This window comes from Argentina silus, assembly GCF_951799395.1.
Source record: "Argentina silus genome assembly, chromosome: Y".
Classification (NCBI taxonomy): Eukaryota; Metazoa; Chordata; class Actinopteri; order Argentiniformes; family Argentinidae; genus Argentina; species Argentina silus.
In genome coordinates this window covers 8,377,707-8,402,284 of record NC_139654.1, presented here as the reverse complement: position 1 = coordinate 8,402,284, position 24,578 = coordinate 8,377,707, and the positions used below count along the sequence as shown (strand labels likewise).

At 44.1% G+C, this 24,578-nt stretch overlaps 1 pseudogene across 1 annotated transcript; it reads left to right on the top strand.

Moving 5' to 3' along the window:
* Positions 1-12,121: 12,121 nt before the first annotated feature.
* Positions 12,122-17,375, top strand: LOC310823974 (tripeptidyl-peptidase 1-like; annotated as a pseudogene). The gene is made up of 8 exons: positions 12,122-12,274; positions 12,618-12,768; positions 13,201-13,322; positions 13,513-13,691; positions 13,811-14,009; positions 14,906-15,087; positions 16,197-16,269; positions 16,593-17,375. The product of its transcript is annotated as a tripeptidyl-peptidase 1-like (transcript).
* The last annotated feature ends 7,203 nt before the right edge of the window (positions 17,376-24,578 follow it).

The window sequence follows — 24,578 nt, the reverse complement described above, 5'->3', positions numbered from 1 at the left end:
TTTCTGAATGGTGAAAACAATACGTACACCAATATCCTCAAATAACCCTTTAACCTTATAGTCATTGTTTGATTTCAAATCCAAACTTTTGGAGAGTAGAGCCAAAAGGAAAAATGCTTCACTGTCCCATGACTTACACAGGGCACTGTACATAAGCTGCTGAATATCTTATTGGCCCTGGTGAGAGTTTTCCTGGTAGCGCTAGCATCATTGTGTCCAGCGCCTACAATGCACTGAAATGACCTTAGTTCTACAAAGCTAAAAACAAACAAAGAAAACCTGACCACAGAGTATTCAGATAACAACATGTAGACTATACTGTAGTGCATCGAACATCTCACCGTGTCTTTAGGGTCCTAAGCTGGGGGAACTGTTTGGGGATCTTGCCAGTGCAGCTGTTGCCCCAGCAGCGGTTACTTGTATCAAAGTGAAGATGCAGGAGACCTGGCGAACGTCTTCCTAGAGTCCTCATGTCATTTGAATCCACCACTACGTTCTTCATGGTCAAACTGGTCAATGACTCAGGGAGTGAGTCTGCATACATACTGACAGGACTGCCTTCTGGAGAAACCGACAAAAAGAAAGACAGCCGTGTAGCCTATTAGCTGGAGATCCAACTCTGTGGGTCACCCTCCCTTTCAAACCACTGCATCGACTACATAACACTGATTCTTGTTCCAGGCTTTACTTGTTGATAAATCCTCGACTTTCATAGTATACTAAAGCAGTGGAGGCTGGTGGTGGTAGAAATCGGAGGACGGCACATGCGTGTTTGATACCATCCCTCATTCCATTCAATACAATGAGCCATTCCATTCCATGCCTGTCCTCCAATTTCTGCCTTCACCAGCCTCCCCTACAACGTACTATGTGAGTTATTACAACCAGAGATTGACTAAATTTAAGGCTGTGCGCAAGACGACTTTGTTCCATAGGAGACAAACCCATGTGACCTCACGTACAGCACAGTGCATCGAGGTCTGCTCAGGCTAGTGGTCCAGCAGGTGCTAATCTGATGACAGTTGATACCCATGCAAATCATTCAAGTAGCCTAGTACTCACCTGCAATCTTGAGAACTGACAGTTGAGGAAGTGTCCTCAACCATGTTTTCAGATGACAGATGACTGGCTCAGAAGAAAGGCCATTGTGACTCTTCATGTCTCTGTACTCCACAGTAAGGCTCTGCAGGGAAGACAGGCCACACAGGGCTCCCTGGGATAGAGTGGGGTCCATGTAGTTCACAAGCTCCAGACTGATCAAGCCTAGTCCACCACCCTGTGTGTCTTAGAGATAGATTGTGTTGTTACCGCCCCAGCACCATACAATGACATCTGAGACCAGTGGAGGTTGGTGGAGGTAGGAATCGGAGGACGGGATTAGTTCATTCCATGCATTACAATGAGCTAATCCTCAAATGAGTACCTCTACCAGCCTCTGCAATACAATGACATCTGAGATGCAGCATAACCTGCCATATCAACTAAGTATGATGTACACACACTGTAATGAGACACAATTGTGTGGTTTCACTAGTATTTCTGTACAGGTCCTGCACTACAGAAACAAGAGGAGAGTGCATATTGAGCGAGGGTAATGGACTGGGGAACTGTTTTATTTGTTCCTTATAATGTAGTTTATTTTGTTTTACAAGTGAAATTTCATTTAGACCTTAGAGGGACTAAAATAGTTGTGTGTGTGTGGGGGGGGGGGGGGAGTGAGGGACTATCAGTAATAGAGAGTTGATTTAGTCATCTCAGTAATACAATCACGAAAAGGCATGATTTGGTTGTAATTGCCTGTGCCGCCTTACTTGATTCAGACGGGCTGAAATAGTCATCCGGTAGAGTGCCATTGTAATATATCCCCAGTTTCAATGACGGATGCTTCAGGTTCGGTAAGCAGTTTAGCATAGCATGGAACGTCTGCTTAGGGATAGGGACCGCTTTGTCCCCACCGTGGTAGGAGAGCGAAGTCAGGTGAGACAGCTTTGAGACAGCTCGAATTAGATCCAATCTTTGAGTATAATAGTCTAGATGAAAGTGGCAAACGCTGAAATGAGTCAATTTGCGCAGATGCTCAAGAACGTCACCAGAGACTCCTGGGAGACGAGGACCTCCTGTGAGAGGACCTCCTCTTTAAGTTCTTAAATTGCTTTATCATTTCAAGAGCTTTTAATTTGGAGCAATCGTCTATGACTATAGTGGAAAGCATAGGGAGCGAGATGGCAAGCTGTTCCCACTCCTTCGTACTTGCTCTGTGTACCACAACAGAGTCGGTCCTTCTGCGGCGAAGGGTCGTGTGGGAAAACGTGTTCTTTATTTGAAGAGAAGACAAACTACTTCTTACTTTTAGCTATTTATTTATATGTCAAAATTCTAGACTTGTACAAGGACCACTTTTGGCGAAGAAAATCACAGTCAGCAAGCTGTTAATCTGTAACCAACCTTCCAAAAATGGATGCATTCAAACAGTCAAACAAGGCATTTTACAGTAAACAGAATGATTGTGATTGGCTATTTGGTTGGGGAGGAGCCGCGGTTTAGACTTGGCTCTCCTCTCGTTGGTGTTTTAGGCCGGTCCCAGCCCCTGACACTCGATCCGTTCCAGGTAGAGATATCGCCGGTCCGTTCCCTCTGGGGAACGAGTTGACCTGCTGAAGAAAACATACACCTACTCTGATTTGTCCTGTCCTAGCCTAATATTTTCCATTACATCATTCTTAAGTTATGTGTGTGTTGCAGCATCTATCTTGATGACCTGACCCTTACCTCTTCATGTATTAATCCAACGTACCATGGAACTAATGCTTGATTCATCTCATTTAATGCTTGATTCATCTCAACAGGCCATCACATTAGTAAATTTCAGATGATTAAAAAACATATTAATTCAATTGATTTGCATATGGAATATCAAATACAATTAGTAAATTTAATCACCCTAAATAAAGAACTGAATAGCTTTATTTACTCGTCTGCTATTGAGCATTATGATGCAACTGTTTTTATAAAAATAATTTCTAACAGTCGTCCAGAATTGTGAGCTGTACGCGCAGAGCTTTCGAAGCACCACTGTGTTGTCCTTCCAAAGAGTCCAATGATCAACCAGTTTTTTGAAACATTTGCAGCACGAACGAATACTCATCTTGTCTGCTATTGACAGAAATCCAAACACGTGGACCCATACCTCGGGGGGAAGCTGTGGTCCTTCTAACATGAGTGCCATTTCTAAGCACTTTAACTTGAGTAACTTTAATCTTTCTCTTTCTCGGCAATCGCACACAAAAAAAGCGGCACAATACGCACATACAACTATCAAACTATGTTCTCTAATTGTATATGATTTAGCTCTTGAACACAGATGACTGTTTTTGTTGGAATATCTAGTAGTAGGAGCACATGCTCCTGCATGTTTCTGACAGGAGGATGTTGTTTACAGAAATGACGCGTTTGGTAATCGACGATTCGACGGCCAATCACATTCCTCTGGAGGGAAATTCAAAACGACAGCCAGATAAGTTTGCTACAGCTAGTGATGGGCAAATGAAGCTTTTGTGAAGCACTGAACCACTTGTGCCAATTGTTTCGAAAATGGGTTCATTACTCAAAGCTTCAGTTACAGTGACCTCTCCTGGCGAAGTGCAAGGCTGCAGTCAAATTAGGCAGGCTAGTTGGTGGACAGGAGGCTTTTAATTACACGCACGCACGAACACACACACCTCAATGAGCAGTGTTGGAGAAACTACTTTACTTTTGTAGAAAAGATCTTTTGTTCTGAAGCATCTTTGCTTTGATCAACCTTGGATTTAAATTATTGTAACGACCCTGTGAAAGGCCCGTTAGCAATTCCGCCAAGGGAGTTACCGCTCTTGGTGTTGTGGCTAGCGCGGCCGGTTTGTAAGCGAAAGATTGCGAGTTCGATACCCGCTTAAGGCAAGCTGCTCTACCACGCCGTTCGCTACAGCATCTTTGCTTTGATGAAATTCTTTGATGCACACACACACTAAGACTGAATATCATGTTCTATTTACAAATAAAGATTGATGAATGTGTGTATTGTGTTATTGAGGAGAGAGTGCTGGGGAAAATATGGCATAGGTTGGGTGTGTTTGTGTAACTATGGCAGGGGGTGATTATGTGGGATGGGGAACACTCAAAGATTACAAGAAGAACACTCAGCGAATACAAACGCAATACCAGCAACAACGCACCTACTACGACAATCCACAAATTGTGCATTGTTTAGAGCGGTTATAAAGTGTTGAGGCACTCAAATTCAAAACTGTCGCAACCTATCACCTGTCAGAATCGAGACGAGGCAGTGCCAGTGAATCACCTGATTGGACCGCGAACCAGTCAGGTGATTCATTCAGGCAACGAAGCAGTTGCTGCTTCGGACGTCATATGTCACGTGATTTTTTTCGCACCAAAGCAAGCTTCGAAGCAGTGCTTCGATAAAATTGTTGGTCAGTGTTTGAAGCACGTATCGAAGCTTCAGTGTCAAACTGCCATCACTAGCTACAGCGGTGTGTGAGTAACATTTGCTTCGAGATGAGTTTCTATCATGTTTTGTTTTTGTTGATGTTGTTTTAGTTAGCTAGATAAGTAGGTTTACGATAAGGGCACAATGTAAATGCATGAGTTCTGTGAATCGTGATTGATGGCTAACGCTAGCTATCCGACGTGTCCGCAGAAAGGACACGTGTTGTTAGCTTGCTAACTCGTTTTAAGCTGCTAGTTTTCATTGTCGTCGTATATATTGCTAGTGACAATGACCCTTAGCATATCAAAAAAAACAGGCCATCTACGACATTTGCAGATTGGTTTCTAGGTTTGCTACACTAGCTAACTAACAAGCTAACCGACCAGTCGTCTAATGGAGCATGCTAGTCCAATGTTATTGGCAACCACCTGGATAGGTACTATTGACTGTACTAGCCGGATAGCATCCTCCCTGTGCAGTCCTAGGTGTCCATAGGACTGCATAGAGGAGAATGCTATCCGGCTAGATAGATATCAGCCCTAATGTATTCTCTCATATGGAATAGAATGACAGATCACGATCGGTTCATTCACAACCCATCCGCGGACAGAGTCTTCATCACCGGTATACATTCAACCCCACAACATGCCCCGACCACCCCCTGTCAGATGAGCTCGACCATGGCAGAGGACGCGTCTCTGGTGTGCGGGGACCCGGTTCTTTTCCCCACCTTCAATGCGAAGACAACGGGCAAGTTGATGAACAGGGCTCCCTTCGAATCTCCAGCCAGGATGAAAGCTAAAGTGCGGAGCAGACATCAGGTTTGTGAGAATGCTGGGACTACCAAAACAGAGAACGAAGTATTTTCCGGAGTCGGAGAGGAAAAGGGAGGCGTTTTTAAATCGCCGCTAAAAAGACAGCAGCATTGGGCTGTTGATGACATGGAGGAGAACCAGCGGCTTCGGTTGGCTCACCATGATGACACTGATGTTGAGGCGCTCACCTTCTCACCAATACATTCCCCACGGAAGTTCATACAGTTCTCTGTATTGTATAGGATTTTAACGACTGGTTCCTCTCTGGTGGAAAGAGAAGTTGTTTATGATGACATGTTTCACAGCATTGTTGTCTGCGTTGTTTGACAGGCAGCTGGGATTCACCTGAGAGGGTGGATACTGAGGAGCAACAGCATGGGCCTGTATGTTGATGGTTACCGTGTGTAAGTAGACCTCACTGTCTCTCACCATCGCACAGGCATGAGTTCCCCAAAAGCTTTGTAGCACTGTCACACCAATCCCATGCTTTTAAATCCTTGTGTTGCCAAGGAATGCAGGGTACAGATTTGGGACTGACCTCTACTCTTTCACAAGATATTTGTAAAAAGTATTAAGCTACTCTTGGAGGACAAAATGGTGGACAATAGTGTTGTTAAAAACCTTTCTCTACTCCTCCGCCCCTCCAGCGACAATAGTGTGCCGTGGCACAGCAATGTCATCACAGAGAGAGTGTCCAGTAACGTCCTGAAGACCGTGTCAGGTGGTACCTACGTCCTGGTGGGGAAGATGGCCCAGGACTGGAAGACAGGTCGGTCGCAATTTGCTCATTTAAAAGAAATGTTGTTACACATTACATATTTGTTATTTGTTCTTCCTGTAAAGCACACTGTATTGCGTCTGTGTGAAATGTGCTTTATAGATAAAGTTTCAACTGATTTGATTTGGTATTCATTTATTACATTTAGCATTTATGTGGTGGTATCCTGTGTCGTGTGTGTTGCATCTGTTTTTTGTTGTTTTTTAGGTCACCGCTGCCGACCTATTATTAATGGCCCACTTGGGGATAAATCAAATCAAATCAAACTTGATTTTGAGCACAATTCATACATGGATGCAATACAATGCACTTTCCAGGAATATGAATAAAAACAATCAAAAGACAATGAGACAAAACATAAGAGGATAACTCTTATAAAACTATTATAAAAGTATAACAGTCATGGGAGTTTAAAACAGTAAAATCAGAGAACAATTGAGGACTGTAGATACTAATGCATGGTAAATAAAACCTCAAATGTAGTAAATAAAAAGGAATCAAGTTTATTTAATTGCACAGCCACAATAGAGCTTTTGTAATGCTGTTACAAATGTCCGTTTGTGTCTCCTAGCATTCCCACGATGGTTGTTGAAGAAGTTTTTCTTTGGCTTCCCCAAACATTGGAAGGACTATTACCAGAAGTATTTGTCTGAGCCAAAAGGGTAAGTTGTGCCTCTGATTTTCAAAATATTTGTTTACATTTCAAAATAAAGCCAAGAATCGAGAAGCAAAGCTGTCATACAAATCATTAAAACCCAGACATAAAATATGTACACAAAAGCGGCTATGCAGAGGCCCAAGATCCAACAGTCCTTCTGTAATCTCCACACAGGTTGTTATGAGGTCTTCTCTGAACCAGAAACATTCCCCAAAGTATTGAACATAATAATCGTGTCATCGTGTAATAATTTGATCAGTCTGTTTGAAGATTTGATGATACTTTATGCAACCTTGGAGTCATGTCTGTTCACATCCATTACTGATCTCTGTTTTGTTTTGATTGTTTGCTTGTTTGTTTATGATAACTGCAGCGTGGAGGCAGACAGCATCAGGCAGGAGACGGTGAGTAAGGACAAGGCACCAGCTGAGAAGCGTCATAACCGCTATATGAAGCAGCAGTCCTCTCAACCCCAGAAGACAAGTACTCAGAGGACACGTGAGTACCACGGCACCATCAGAGGCCTCGCTGTATTTAACCTGCTGCTGGGGTCTGCTGATGTCAAGGTTAAGTCTGGGGTACAGAACTCAGGCCGCGCAGTTTCGCAGTGTTGCTGGTTTTCGTTTACCCCGTTGTGATTGACAGGGAGAGTGCATGCGTAAAAGGATACCATCAAATAAAAAGAATCTTGCTATATACACACCTGGTTTCTCAGGTTGAGATCAGTCCCTCCCTGGAGCTGTGCACCCTGGGCCCTAAAAAAATAAAGATGTATAAAGATAGCTATTTATAGTTCCTTTTCCGTCTGTGTTGTCATCCAGCTGCGGCCATTAGCACCGCTAACACAACTCTGAACAGCGGTGCTGCCAAGGTGTCCCGGAGCGGCCGGGTCCTCAAGGCTCCACTGGAGTACTGGCGAGGAGGGAGGGTCATCCTGGACGGAGACATGAACGTCACCATCCACGAGGGCTACGACATCTCCGTCTGTAACTCCGTAAGCCTCTGCTCCGTTGTCTCACTCAGGACAGACAAATGCATGACACATGGGGGTTGTCTTCTCGATGCAGGGCGGAAAATTGATACTTTGTGTGGGTTTTGATGTCTCCCACATTGTTTGGTCTATTGTCCGTGGTGCTAATCACAGAGAAGACACGTGTCATGCTTTTAACATGGCTAAATAAAGAATGTGGTTCTGAATGACACTCATCATCCTCCTCCTTTCCCAGCATGTCTCTACACCTGTCGCCCAGGGCGGGGGTCGTCATGACACCGGAGGGGAGTCTGCCCAGTCTGATGATGACTTCACTGTCAGTAGAAAGCCCAGGGTCAAGGCTCTCCGGTCAGCAGGGTCCGCCTTGCCGCAGGGTAGGATGACGCCACGAAGGATTCTAGAACATTCCGAGGCGGAATCGAGTCAGCTGTTGACTTCTCCGGAGGACTGTAGCACGGTGGAAGTACGGAAGAGGGTCAACACTCCGAAACCAAGGGGTGGTAAAAAAAACAGTGCTCCCCCAAAGCCCCATAAGAAAACCACCAAAGGAAAGAATGGTAAAGCTGTAAGCAGAGTGGGTCTGCAGGAGGAGGAGGTGGAGGACGCTGCCCAGTGGACAGTGGCAGAGCTAGCCAGACTGCACCAGTAGGTTTCCACTGATGTTTGTATTGGCTTAGAATATCCTGATTGCAGTGTACTATTTGTACAGGAGTTTTAAGAGTGAAATATAGAGTTTCTCAACATCCAGCGTGTCTGCACCTGTGTTTTTGTGTGTTTTCAGGGCTGTGACCTCGCTTCCCAAGAACATGAGTAGCTTCTGGTTGAATGTTGCCATGGAGGTGGGTACACGTTCGGCTGAGGAGTGTCAGGAGCAGCACACTGCCCAGACGGGTCCAAAGGTCACCATGAGTGCGCAGGTCACCACGAAGGCCAAGAAGAAGAAGAACAAGAAAGAAGCTCCCCAGAAGGAGCAGCCAGGTAAAACTGTCTACTTCAACAAAGAGAAAAACACAACAAACACCTGGTTTGGTGAGGTGATTGGTGAGAATTTATAACAAATGTCATATTTATTTGTTGAATCGTAGTTATGGAGGCACCCAAGATAACTGCCAAAGTGGGCACTCTGAAGAGGAAACAGCAGGTACGCAACTTCCTGGACCACATGCCGAAAGACAACCACGACGACATCTTCAGCAGTTCACCCATGCAGAACAAACGGGTCAAGGTGGGTCTACAGTGCACACTGGCACATCCGTTTTGGTTTTGTCAGTTATCAAAAAATAGATGTGCACATCCTTCACTTATTTACCAGTACTGGGCCAAATAAAGAGTGATCAAATAATGAAGAAAAGCCGACCTGGCGAAGGCTACCTTTTGGTTGAAACGTTGTTTGGTGGAATGAAGCACTTGCGAGAAGCAGATTCTGTGTGCTGGCTTTTATTCATTATTCGTTTTATTTTCAGATCTTATATTTGCTTGTCCTAGTATTTACAAAATGTTATTTTTTTTGTTTACACTGTTCATTGTTATAAATGTGGTGGATGATGAACTGAATGTGTGCTCTCGCTCTCTCCCCCCCCCCCCCCCCGACATAGTTACCTACAGTGTCTCCCACTAGAAAAGATCAGGTGTTTACTCAGTCGGGGGAGTACGACCCCCAGACCCCCACTACCGCAGGCTTCCCAGCCGTGAAGACCCCCAAGTGCCTCCACATCACCCCTGGCATGATGGGCCCCATCGACGGGTGACGACAGAGCTGGGACCCACTGAGATGTTTGGTCCTGCCAGAGCGATTTAGCTTTGTTTATCAATGACCCTGTTCAGAGACAACCCCAAGCCCCTACTACTCCCTCCATACTTGAGTAGATTTGTAAAGAATCGATGGATCAGACGGAATCATGGTGGTCAAAAAGATTCAATTCAATTGGAGGGCATGGTGGAGCTACTACCATTCTGATTATACCTATCCAATCCTTTCAGATCTACATAAGTTGTTCAGGGTAAAAGGAGCTAGTGTTTGTTTCAGGGCCATTATGTCATGGGCAATAGAGTACTTAGTATCTGAGCTAATAGGGAGAGACTACTAAGTCACTGAGCCAATGGGAAGAGAGTACTGAGGCAATGGGGAGACAATACTGAGCCAATAAATCTGAACTTTTTCTTCTCTCCTGTTTTAGAAACGACAATGACAAATACCTCTTCCAGCTTCAGAAAAGATTGAAGAAAGGCCGAATCAAGGTTCCTCAACAAGCCCCGTCTGCCAAGGTTTGTGTTTGTGAATGAATATTGCAGAGAAACTCACAGACTTGCCAACAGAAGTTCCATCAGGAATCTACCGAAAGAGCTCATGTTGCTGTATAGAATGTATTTAATTATTTATTGATTTTATTTGTAATTGTCTCAGAACGACATACCAACTCCATCAGTGAAACGGGTGATGAGAAGATGCAGTGGGGATGGTATGTATCCTTTTACAGTCTGCTTTATTCATGATATGTCAAACTGGATTGCAGTGTACTTGAATTAAACCAGTTCCTAGACACACACTACAAAAGTAGAAAACAAGAATGATTTATGATCCCAATATAAGCGTACATAATCTGTAATTTGGAAGGAATCTTTTTAAACTTAATCTCATGTACTCCTCTTTCAGAGGAGAATGATTCGTTTGTTGTGTGGGAGATGTTTCCTGACAAGGAGTCCGCTTCAGATGACAGTGGGGAGGAAGAGGACTACTACTTCCAGGATGACCACTGAGCCAGACACCAGAGCGTTTTCTCACTTGTTAGGAACACAACTCCACGCGTCCTCTCCTCGCTCCTCCACTCACATCCTACTGAAAACGCATTGGAGGAGAAGATCTAGTTTCCTCCCCTTACATATTCTCCTCCAATGCTTTTTGAGGACGAAGTGAGTGGAGGATGGAGGACAATTGAGAACACACAGTCATGTGTGAATGATTACTGTTGAAAAGTATTATTATTATTATGTTCTATGTTGCATTTTTTTATTACTTATTGTTTTTTGTCATGCCACTGATGGCAAGGTGTTTCTGCAATAAATTTATATTATAAATCACCAAGATGTCGTTGACCTTGATTTTGTATGTCTTCTTCAATAGTATGACAGTGTGGGCAATGCTGATGCAATACTGAGTTTCATAGATCTTGGATAAATATTAGTTTCCATAGCATTATGCATGATATTAATGTACAAGAGGTGCCAGAAATGCTGGAGTCAGCTGTACTATGAATTGCTAATGCACTTTGGAAACTGCCCGGCGTCTTCTATTTTGCTAGTCACGTGACTGACACCAGCTGACGGCGTCATGTGATAAACCTCCACTGATACGCTGCCGAACTGTCTTAACAAAACATCATAAAGACAGTCCTTGGAGGAGGCTGAGCCAATGCATGCCACAACAATGAGAACTCTGTAAGTGTTTAATGCCATGGCAAATGTAATGTTCTTTGATTGTTTAGGAAGCAATGAAGATTTGTTTTGGCGATTGATGCAAGCTGCTGCTTTTTATTAAAACTAATTAGGCTATACCCCATGGTCCTACCGGCTAGGGAAATGACCCAGATTTCATCAAAGAACATGCTGTATTCTTTTGTTTAGACGTAACTTCAATATAACCGAGATATCCGAAATATTGTATTTGTTCACTTTTTCAAGGGAGACGGACATCGACAGTATCTGTCTCAAAGCATTGGTAGCTGTCTGCTCAACAAGCTGTTCTCTTTCCTAGAGGTCATAGATTTTTTTACTGCCTTATGTTGCAGGATCTTACACCCTCGTAGCCGAGTGTGAAATACACTAACGGAGCACTCGGCAATTTTTGTTTTCTTCCAGGGTGGCTCTCTGTGTGCTGATATGCAGTTCACTGGTTGTGAGTAAGCATCTGAAGGCTGACCAAGGCATCTTGTAAGACTTCAAAACCCTCAAATAGCCTTCTTAATGTTTTATAACGCTTGTGGTTAATACCCCGAAATGAACAACAACAACAACAAAAAAAGCTTGTGGTTAATATTGTAACGAACGGCGGGGCAGAGCAGCTTGCCTTAAGCGGGTATCGAACTCGCAACCTTCCGCTTACAAACCGGCCGCGCTAGCCACAACACCAAGAGAGTTAACTCTCTTGGCGGAGCTGCTAACGGGCCTTACACAGGGTCGTTACAATATACTGCTTCTGTGAAGCTTACCCAATGTTCTGGAAAAACTTTACTCTGCAAAGCTTGTGGACATTTCTAGCTGTTTTCACAACTCTATAGATTTTTTTTTAGTTGTTGCACTTGCTCAGTCTGATTTATAAAACAAATCAAGAGTTTAGAGAACAGCTCATGGAAGTCCACTGTGCTGTAATGTGAAGTGAAACGTTGTCAGAGTTGCTTTTATGTTTGGTCCATTCAGGATACCTGACGGGTGGAACCACGTAGGTCGGGTCAGCTCCACAGAAGATCTGGAGCTGACGTTTGCTCTGAAGCAGCAGAATGTGGACTGGAGGAGCTGCTGAAACTGGTGTCAGACCCTGATTCAGCACAATATGGTAGAAATCACTTGTTTCATCCATTACATTACAAACCTGACATTCCATCATGTGTTGATTTAGCAGAGGAAACTTACTGTTATATCACGTTTTCATTTGATTTGTATGTATATGATTCCCTACCAGAGCCCCCTAAGATATCCCAGATCTGTGTAAGCTTGAGCCAACTCCTCTGACTTCTCCTATCATTGGCTAAAAGATATGCTATACAGATCTAGAACTATGCCTGCGCAATTCAAATTCTATGCCCCTGCTGCAACACTGTCAACCATAGAACTCAAATTCTATTTATATTAAATCTTATTCAATGATTTCTAATGTCTGTCAACTCTGTCCTCCTCAGGGAAGCACCTGTCTCTGGAGGAGGTAGCCATTCTGACGCGCCCGTCCCACCTGACCCAGAAAGTGGTGCGTCATTGGCTGCAGAGTCACGGGGTGACAGCCTGTCTCACAGTCCTTACTCAGGACTTCCTGCAGTGCACCATGACGGCGCAGTAAGTGCTTCTCTTTTTTTATCTACTCACGTGACAACCACTTCCTCAATGTGAAAATGGAAGACACTTCTTAATTGAGTCCCTTAGAATTGAATGGATAAAATCTGGTTATATTGTTTGCAAGTCGAGTTTAGACTTTATTACCCTCGCCTGAGCTCCATATAGCTACCACAGAGAGCGTGGAGAACAGATACTTTTGCCTGAACTCTGTGAGTTCTCTAACCACAGATGGATTGATGCTTCTTTTACATTTGTATTTAATTAATTTAGCGGACGCTTTTATCCAAAGCGACTTACAATAAGTACATTTGTCTAAGTAAGTGAATCAACTATACATCAGTCACCGTAAGAAAAACCTTCAATAAGAACTTGGTGCCATCGGCAGCCACAGTGCTAGACAAAGGAAGAAAATGTTTTTTCCCTTTCTCTTAGAGTGGCGGAGACCCTGTTGCCAGGCAGTGAGTTCCACCGCTATGTGAGAGATGGCCACTCCCTGGTGAGGTCACCGACTCGTTACGCAGTGCATGACGACGTTCATCAGCACCTTGACTTTGGTAAGCTCAGAATTCGGAACGATTTCTGAATCGTGAATGTTTCTAGTGGTCGGAAATCAATGTGATTGATATCTGTTCGCTATGTGCTTTTTCAACTGAAGCATTATTAGATATGTCAACAAACCATATGCTAAAATGGTGACAACCGTGTTGCGGATGCAACAATTAATCAACATTATTCCTCTCTTAGTTGGCGGTGTTCACCGCTTCCCACCCAAGGGGCAGGACGTCAGTGAGTTCTTGACCAATAGGAGACGGTCTGGGACGGGGTTCCATCTGGGGGTGACCCCCACCACCCTGAGGAGTCGTTACAACCTGACAGCAGCTGACGTGGGATCAGCTCAGAACAACAGCCAGGCTGTCGCCCAGGTCTGGATAACACACACCCACATCACTCCATCAAATTACTGTGTCAGACTGGCAACTTCATAGGACATTGATAGGAAGTACAGTATTCAAATCCAACTCTTCTCTATCTGGTGCTCTAGTTCCTGGAACAGTTCTACCACCCAGCGGACCTGGCTGAGTTCATGACCATGTTTGGTCGAGGCTTCCAGCACCTGTCTAAGGTGGACCGGGTGGTGGGAACCCAGGGAGGGGGCAAGGCCGGCCTGGAGGCTAGTCTGGACGTAGAGTACATCATGAGTACGGGAGCCAACATCTCTACGTGGGTCTTCACCAGCCCTGGTAGGCTCCTTAACTGGCAACAACTTACTAGATGTAGAACAGTGGTCTCAAACCTCTATTCTCGGAAGGCTGACACGTCTTTTTTGTGGGATTCAACTAATCAAAGTTGTGATTGAGGTGGTAGATGTTGGTGTGTCAGTGCTAGGCTGGAACAAAACACAAATATACACACCAATGGCTCTTGTGGAATTGAGTTTGAGACCACTGATTTAGATTTACACAGATTCTAGCCTGCCATGGACAGGTAAATATTCTAGTAGTTTCTTTGATGAATTTGCTGAACTACTGTCCATAATCTCCATGGTATATCAGGAGATTTTAACATTCATATTGACAATCCCAACGATAACTATGCCAAAGAACTTAATAACTTCTACTGACTGTTCCTAGGATTAAAACAAAGCAGCATTCAGTTATTATGCTACACATAGATGGAATAAACTTCCGGAAGATCTAAGATCAGCCCCAACTCTGGCTACTTTAAAAAATGAGCTAAAAACCTTTATGTTCGCCTTTGCCTTAAATTTAAACTAAATTGCTGCTAATAATTGCACTCTGACCCTAAAATGCACTGTGACTTTTATTATTTTTTGTCTTTTATGCTTTTTTATTTTTTTATGCTCTTTCCTTTTTATCTATTTTAAGTAAAGCACTTTGAATTACCTCTGCGTATGAAATGTGCTATATAAATAAACTTGCCTTGCCTATATTGGAAATGTTGTTGTCTGTTGTGTTTTGATTAACTGCTGCTGTGCAACAAATTGCCTCTCCAAGGACATTAAGTTGTCTGAATGTGAATGTACCCAGCAGTGTCTAGTTTGTGTTGAAACTCAAGTCTTTCCACTGTTCCTCTCATCCTCTCCACTGTTCCTCTCATCTTCTCTCTTCCCTGACAGGTCGCCATGAGTCCCAGGAGCCTTTCCTCCAGTGGATGGTGTTGCTTAGCAACATGTCCGACCTCCCGTGGGTCCACACTGTCAGCTATGGCGACGACGAGGACAGTCTGTCTGCTGCCTACGTATCAACACAGAATTCATGAAGGCCGGGATCAGAGGGATCTCCATGCTCTTCGCCTCTGGTGAGGGCAGCTAGCTAGGTCACACTCTCACTGGCTCTAGGTCTGGTGAGCGTACCCAGCTAGGTCACACTCTCACTGGCTCTGGCTCTGTGAGGGCTTTAGCTTAGCCAACCGTGGTGGCTGTCATTGTGTATCATCATGTGGCAGGACAGGAAACACAGAAAGGCTGAAGCACATACAGATCTGGAGCCAGGCTAAGGTCACGCTCTCTTCTTAAAAATCACAATTTGGTGTCTATTGATGTATTTGTCTACAGGTGTAGGAGTACTTTATTATGTAAACTATACTTAAGTTGGTGGTTTGTGGCAGCATGTTTGCAATAGGACATTAGATGTTATCTGCGCCCACTAGTAAGCTAAAGGGTGTTCATTCAAGCAGATGCTACAGCGGCAGTAGCAGATGGCCTTGGTGTCTGTGGTAACTGCTAACGTCATGGAGATACTTTGAAACTTGCATTCGCTAGATATGAATCAGGCCTATGAAAACATGAACACGGCAACATGTTTTATTTCGGAAATTGTCTAGTGTTTTGGACAAAATGTTTTTGCGGTAATTCACCATGCCATCTTTGATAAGATCAGAACTTCCATGACGGTCACATTGATACTTGGGGATTAAATCAAATCAAAATCTAATCAAATCAAACTGTATTTATCATGTGCACAGGATATAGCTGTAAACGTACAAATAAATGGTTATGACAAGCTACCTCTCTACAGTGCAATAAATATAAGATAAGAATAAAATAAAAGTACAATGATTACAATACACAATATGCTACCAAGTAATAACAGTCAAACAATAAGTGTAGCAGAATAAATAGTATATAAATATATAGCAGCAATGATGTGTGTGTGTGTGTGTGGGTGGGGTGGGGTGGGGGTGCGGGGGTTGTGCAGGGGTGAGTGCAAATTGTCTCCAGTGCAGGTGAGCAGCAGGTAGTGCTGCTGTGGATATCAGTTTGAAAGTCTTATTGCTTGGAGGTAGAAGCTGTCTCGGAACCTGTTACATTACAATGAGCCCGTCCTCTGATCTCTATCTCCACCAGCCTCCCCTGAGTGAGACCTATACTTCTGTGTTGATTTAGATGTTGTGTCCTCCTCATTCAGGTGACAGTGGAGCCGGCTGCAGACACTTGACCTCAGCAGAGAACTCATTCCGGCCCAGCTTTCCTGCTTCAAGGTGAGAGCGACTATCTGTCTTATTTCCAGTTATGGCTGAATGCATTCAACAAAGCCTTCAAGTGTTTAAAGTATCGGTAAATAACTTTCTCATTGTAATGTATTGTGTTTATTCACAATCTCCGAAGGTGATGTCAGGATATGAATAATATATGATGTATGAAAATAGAATATTGTCTCTGTGGGGGGACATGCAGCGTTCGGCCTGTCGAGGGAGCTACAGGACCGTGGCCGGGGTTGTGTCGGCGAGACTTTGTTGCACACCTGCTGCAAATGAAGTCTCGTCGGCGAATGTTTAAGATGTGTGTGCTTCTGCCATTTCAGTAGGCGAGGAGAGCTGAGAGCTGACAGTGGCGAGAGAGAGACGCTCTGGCGAGGCTGGAAAGCCAACGGACAAATTATTATTACTGACTGTATGAATAAACGGGACCTTTCCCTCACTACACCGCTGCGTCTGCCTCTGTGTATAAACGGACTTTGTTACATTGGCGCCCAACCTGGGACACAGAGTAAAGGCGGAGAATGGAGACGCTAGCAGCAGCGGTCTCGAGGATAGCGCTCGTCCTCGAGCAACAGACGATCCTGCAGCAGACCCAGCAGGCGACGCTGGGAGAGCTGACAGCGGCGAGGACCGCGGACCGTGCCCTCCTCCAGGACCTCACCAGGGTCGGCGGGCCGGCGCCGGGGACCGGGGCGGCACCAGGTCCCCCCAAGGTCCAGCTACAGAAGATGGGGGACCTGGGGGACCCAGAGGCGTTCCTCGCGGTGTTCGAGGGGAGGGCAAGGATCTCGGGGTGGCCGGTCCGAGAGTGGGCCTACCATCTGCTGCCCCTCCTGTCAGGGGAGGCGCAGCTCGCGGCCCACAGTTTGCCGGCGGCCGCCCAACGGGATTACACGTCCCTGGCCCGGGCGATTCGGGACCGCCTGGGCCTTACACCGGAGGAACACCGGCGCCGGTTTCGGGCCCTGGCAATGGAGGAGGGGTGCCGGCCCTTCGAAACAACATTCATTTTCTTAAAGGGGCAATCTGGGATTCAAACAACAACAAAGCGATCTCCTCGCCGGTGAGGGACGGGGCTAGAGAAATGTAACCTCTCCAATTCAGAGACGGAGCGATGGTTGAAATAACTGACCATCCATGAGATTTGAGATGGTTTTAACCATGTTAACTTCATGATGGTTTTAACATGTTCACTTCATGATGGTTTTAACCATGTTAACTTCATGATGGTTTTAACATGTTAACTTCATGATGGTTTTAACATGTTCACTTCATGATGGTTTTAACATGACATGATGTCAACAACAAAGGAGATGAGTAAAAAAACTAAAAACACACAGTCAAGTTCCTTCATTTTAATACGATGATGATGATGATGATGATGATGATGATGATGATACCTGTGTTCATATCAATAAGGTATTTGTGAACCAAACAACCGCGTGACCTCATGATGACTCTACACGTCAGAGAGGCGTGTGTCTTGTTCCATGTGATGTATTTCTATCTGAACGCAGCCCCGTGCGGGACCACGGACAGCTCCTGTGTGTGTGTGTGTGTGTGTGTGTGTGTGTGTGTGTGTGTGTGTGTGTGTGTGTGTGTGTGTGTGTGTGTGTGTGTGAGAGAGGGGGGGAAAGGGGTCAGGGGTCATAGGTCATTGTCATTCGGGGGGGGTCAAAGGTCATTGTCATTCCGGGGGTCAAAGGTCATTCTCATTCAGGGGGTCAAAGGTCATTGTCATTCAGGGGTCAAAGGTCATTCTCATTCTTCCTCCCTCCCTCCCTCCCTCCTCCCTGAGGGGCGGGGCAGGGGTCATAGGTCATCCTCCCTCCCTCCCTCCCTCCCTCCCTCCCTCATTCTTCCTCCCTCCCTCCCTCCCTCCCTCCCCCCTCTTCCTCCCTGAGGGGCGGGGCAGGGGTCATAGGTCATCCCTCCCTTTATCCCTCCTTCCCTCCCAGTGCCATGGGGGGGGGGCAAAAAAGAGTCACCCTAAAGGGTACCATAGTGCCCACCCCCCCCCAGACTAACTACATGTTTCTACTAGCACAGGCAAACTACACATTCATGTTTCTACTACCACAGGCTAACTACATGTTTCTACTACCACAGACTAACTACATGGTTCTACTAGCACAGACTAACTACATGTTTCTACTAGCACAGGCTAACAACACATTAATGTTTCTACTAGCACAGGCTAACTACATGTTTCTACTAGCACAGGCTAACTACTTGTTGCTACTAGCACAGGCTAACTACATGTTTCTGTTAGCAACAGTCAGTCACACTGCTACTGTATGAACTAGCTACTGTAGCTAGTTCATACAGTAGCATTGGGACTGTAGGTAGTTCATACGGTAGCAGTGTGATTGACTGTAGCTAGTTCATATAGTGTATCATTGGAACTGTAGCTAGTTCATACAGTAGCAGTGTGATTGACTGTAGGTAGTTCATACAGTCGCAGTGTGATTGACTGTAGCTAGTTCATATAGTGTATCATTGGGACTGTAGCTAGTTCATACAGTAGCAGTGTGATTGACTGTAGCTAATTCATATAGTGTATCATTGGGTCTGTAGCTAGTTCATACAGTAGCAGTGTGTTGACTGTAGCTAGTTCATACAGTAGCAATGTGATTGACTGTAGCTAATTCATAGAGAGTAACAGTGTGATTGACTGTAGCTAGTTCATACAGTAGCAGTGTGATTGACTGTAGCTAGTTCATACAGTAGCATTGGGACTGTAGCTAGTTTATACAGTAGCAGTGTGATTGACTGTAGCTAGTTCATACGGTAGCAGTGTGATTGACTGTAGCTAGTTCATATAGTGTATCATTGGGACTGTAGCTAGTTCATACAGTAGCAGTGTGATTGACTGTAGGTAGTTCATACAGTAGCAGTGTGATTGACTGTGGCTAGTTCATATAGTGTAGCATTGGGACTGTAGCTAGTTCATACAGTAGCAGTGTGAGTGACTGTAGCTAGTTTATACAGTAGCAGTGTGATTGACTGTAGGTAGTTCATACAGTAGCAGTGTGATTGACTGTCCCTAGTTCATAAAGTAACATTGTGATTGACTGTAGCTAGTTCATACAGTAGAAGTATGATTGACTGTAGCTAGTTCATACAGTAGCAGTGTGATTGACTGTAGCTAGTTCATATAGTAACATTGTGATTGACTGTAGCTAGTTAATATAGTGTATCATTGGGACTGTAGCTAGTTCATACAGTAGCAGTGTGATTGACTGTAGCTAGTTTATACAGTAGCAGTGTGATTGACTGTAGCGAGTTCATACAGTAGCAGTGTGATTGACCGTAGCGAGTTCATACAGTAGTCATGTAATTGTAGATAGTTCTAGCGACAGTCAGTCAAACTGCTACTGTATGAAATAGCTAAAGTCGCTAGTTAATATAGTGTATCATTGGGACTGTAGCTAGTTTATACAGTAGCAGTGCGATTGACTGTAGCTAGTTTATACAGTAGCAGTGTGATTGACTGTAGCTAGTTTATACAGTAGCAGTGTGATTGACTGCAGCTAGTTAATATAGTGTATCATTGGGACTGTAGCTAGTTCATACAGTAGGAGTGTGATTGACTGTAGCTAGTACATACAGTAGGAGTGTGATTGACTGGAGCTAGTTCATACAGTAGCAGTGTGATTGACTGTAGCTAGTTCATACAGTAGGAGTGTGATTGACTGTAGCTAGTACATACAGTAGGAGTGTGATTGACTGGAGCTAGTTCATACAGTAGCAGTGTGATTGACTGTAGCTAGTTTATACAGTAGCAGTGTGATTGACTGTAGCTAGTTCATACAGTAGTCACGTGATTGTAGATAGTTCTAGCAACAGTCAGTCACACTGCAACTGTATGAACTAGCTACTGTCGCTAGTTAATATAGTGTATCATTGGGAGTGTAGCTAGTTAATACAGTAGCAGTGTGATTGACTGTAGCTAGTTCATACAGTAGCAGTGTGATTGATTGTAGCTAGTTTATACAGTAGCAGTGTGATTGACTGTAGCTAGTTCATACAGTAGCAGTTTGATTGACTGTAGCTAGTTCATACAGTAGCAGTGTGATTGACTGTAGCTAGTTTATACAGTAGCATTGTGATTGACTGTAGCTAGTTCATCCAGTTGCAGTGTGATTGACTGTAGCTAGTTCATACAGTAGAAGTGTGATTGACTGTAGCTAGTTCATACAGTAGAAGTGTGATTGACTGTAGCTAGTTCATACAGTAGCAGTGTGATTGACTGTAGCTAGTTCATACAGTGGCAGTGTTATTGAATGTAGCTAGTTCATATAGTGTAGCAGTGGGACAGTAGCTAGTTTATAAAGTTGCAGTGTGATTGACTGTAGCTAGTATATACAGTAGCACTGTAAATATTGTGTTTTTCATTTGATTGCCTCAGGATCTCATGATATCCTCCACACTAGGCATTTGAACATTGCTGATCACCACTTTCATTGAATTTTGAGTGGTTTTGTCAACTTTGTTACACCTGTGGTGTTTCCCGTCAAAAATGACCAGCCATAAGAAATGAATGGGAAACACTAAATTATGTTCATCCAGCACAGTGGTTCTCAACCGGTGGGGCGCGAGTAGGCTACAGGATGGGAGGGGAAAAAAAACAAAAATAAAAACACGAAAAATCACGGACTCACTGGCTATTAGTAGACCTACAAAGGAGATGCAACAGATTCCCCCCCATGTCGAAATGCAAGTGGTTGGACTATTATAACACACAAACAAATCATTTTGTCATGTGTTGAGTCGTGAAGAGATCTCATTCATACGCCATGCAGGCACATCCTTAAATTGGTTTTGCTGGTGAGCTTCAAGTTAAAGTTTCTAAAAGCATAGATGGCAGACACTTACAAAGAGTTCTGCTACCACATTGCAAAACTGAAATAATGTGTTTAAACCCCCGTTTTTGGGAGACTCATTGTAATGCATGGAATGGAATGCGGAATGTGGAATACAGAATGGTATCAAACATGTGGAATACGGAATGGTATCAAACATGTGGAATGAGGAAAGGTATCAAACACGTGGAATGATTACAATGAGCCCGTCCTCTGATTTCTACCTCCACCAGCCTCCCTGCATGGGTTTGATCCTTCATACTCTGCACACAGTGTACTCAAACAACTGACCTGGCTTCTCTCCTCTCTTACTCCCTTTTTTCCCTTTCCTTTGAAATTCCAATTCCAATCTCTTTCTTTCATCTTGCCATGAATACCACCGGTGAAAGGTGACCCTCCTGCTCAGTTATAGCCTTTAAAGATGTCCAGAGGAAGTGATACCACCGTTATGGCAGTGCTCTGGGGATGTTAGGACATACGTGTGTATTGTCCCGAGCGTTTGATGCATCGTCTGTGGGTTATCTGAACAAGGGTTATTTCCCCTCTCTCTCTCTGTGGCTTCATGGTGTGAAGACATGTTGTCCTTGTAGCTTCCTATAGTGTGATGGATGCTTTGATCTTGCCGGATGGTAGATACAGTATGTCATAGCTTCAAGGAACCATAAACCTCTCATGAGGGGTTTTGCGCCACATTTTTGCTGAACCCCTGTGGAATAGAAACTAACTACCTTAAAATTGACCTTTTCAGCAAAAAAGTTGAGAGGAGCCTCTTCACTGAGTGAGTCTGATGAACTTCTCGTTATCAGGTTTTTACAATTTATTTGAAATGTATTTCATGTTGTATACAGACATTTAGGTATAGAGACAGAATAAGTTATCCACCTTTTTCTCTGAAGTATGCACTTACTACTAAATTGTGCTCTTCCCCACTTGGATTATAAAAGCATACGATTTGTGTAAAAGCCCTTTTACCTCCAGATAAAGTACCGGGGTAGTGCACAAGTGCACACAGGCTGGAGAACTGGGATGTGGGAGGTTTTATGGTATTTTTCATTGGGTTATCGGGAACTCATAGCTCCCAGTTGGGGAAGTCATAACTCTGACATTAATGCATTGGAGTGCTTTTGAAGTGATATAGAATACCTAATGGATAGAACAGTGTGAACAGAATGGGTTCTAAGTCTATGATCCCTGGGATGCCCTTGTGGTGTCAAGGCTCGATTGCCTGAAGAGAACTGAAGCGGTGAAGGGCATACGTTCTACAATTTAACTTCCGGCTGGTCGTTCATAGTTAACTGGGGACAAACTAACCTGTAAACAAAACTTAATAAAAAAAACTCATAAATTGAGAAGAACATGCATACATTTGTTCTTATACCACCCATCCTCATCTGTTGTAATCTCACATCATGTCATATTATGTTATGTTCTTGTACATTTATGTTGTTGTCTTGGATATAACTGTTCTGTCTCTAGCTGTTCTGTACTCTGTGTCATGTGTTTTATGTTCTATGTGGACCCCAGGAAGAGTACTGGCCTCATGCGCAGCAGCTAATGGGGATCCAGATAAACAAATAAACTACATTTCCATTTCCAACATGGGCTGCGAGTAGGAAAACCTCGTAGGAGTGCCTTCAGGCTCATGATTGGATGCAGTTTTGGACATTCGTCTCCTGACTGTAGTCTCTCTCTAGACTAGTACAACAGTAGCAAAGCCAAGAGCTCCGAGAGGAGGAATGAATGGCGTGGCAGAGTGCTGTGTGTGGGTTTACTGCCCTCTTGGGGCAGCTCAGTAAAAGATTGCATTAGATAAGTGACCTCTGTGAAGATGTTGAAGACTATATATTCGTAATGGTACCCATGACTACCTAAGCTGGAACCTCAGGTGTGTTAAACCTAGAGTTCTTTTCTCTATTATAGAGAATAATGTATATGCAGGGAGGTGTAAGTGACAAGCTGCAAAATAAAATCTCTCTGGAAAGGAGACGCTGGCACAATCATGTTTCAAAAGTTTGAAAGATATAAAACATGTATAGAACCTCATATCTCTTATCAATGTTTTTGTTGTTGTTGTGAAAAACTGTTTCTTCCGTGACAGTATATCCCAGTGTTCAAGGAATATTACAGTATACATTAAGGCATAATGTGTTCATTCATCAACAGTCCAGCGGCACATCATTTTAACATATCAATTGTTTGTAGTTTGCTGTACACCAGGGGAGGCTGGTGGAGGTAGAAATTGGAAGACAGTCTCATTGTAATGCATGGAATGGAATGAGGAATGGTATCAAACACACACTGCAGCCTCCACTGCTGTACACAGCTTGGACCTCAGAGATACAGAACCTACAGTGTCTCCTTCTCTCATCATCTTGTCTGTTTCCTCATTCTGTACTCGCCGAGATGGTGTCAACAATGACAAGCGTATTGCGACTTTAGAAAGACCTGGAATGAGGCGAGAGCAATTCCATATCACAAATGGAACACATGCTGCCTGAGAATGAGGGTCACAGTGTGCTTGAGGTCACATCCTCTTCTTGTGTGTCCAATCCCAAACTGACCCCTAGCCCGCCACCACTATATTACCCCCCTGATTGGCTAGAGCATTTTGGCCATCTTGATGATTCCTAGAGAATTGACACACTTGAAGGGCAGGACAGGAACAGTTCTTTCCATGCTCTTTTGCCCAATACTTAGTAATTCAATCTGATGATCTCCACATGTGCATACAGGGTAGGAGCTTGGGCTTGATTTGGGATTCAGCATTAGAAGTGAGTACAGTTGCAGGCTAATGGATCTTGTGGGCGTCGGGAGTGGTCCACGTGGATCCTGTGGTTGGACAGGACCTGCAGCTGGCGTGTCAGGGCCAACAGGAGTGGGCTGGGTTCAGAGTCAGCATCCAGGACCTCTAACCGCTCCAGATGCTTCAACCGGTGGAGGCTTAAGAAGTCTTCCTCTGGTACGCCACAGTGTCTGAAAGAGTAGACGAAGAAAAAAGCCATCACTAAACCGGCCTGAATCATATAAATAAGTCAATTTGAAAATCCACAGTGTCCTGCGTAAGTAATGGGAGGGGGACTATACATAAAAAGTGGTGTAATTTCTGAATGGTGAAAACAATACGTACACCAATATCCTCAAATAACCCTTTAACCTTATAGTCATTGTTTGATTTCAAATCCAAACTTTTGGAGAGTAGAGCCAAAAGGAAAAATGCTTCACTGTCCCATGACTTACACAGGGCACTGTACATAAGCTGCTGAATATCTTATTGGCCCTGGTGAGAGTTTTCCTGGTAGCGCTAGCATCATTGTGTCCAGCGCCTACAATGCACTGAAATGACCTTAGTTCTACAAAGCTAAAAACAAACAAAGAAAACCTGACCACAGAGTATTCAGATAACAACATGTAGACTATACTGTAGTGCATCGAACATCTCACCGT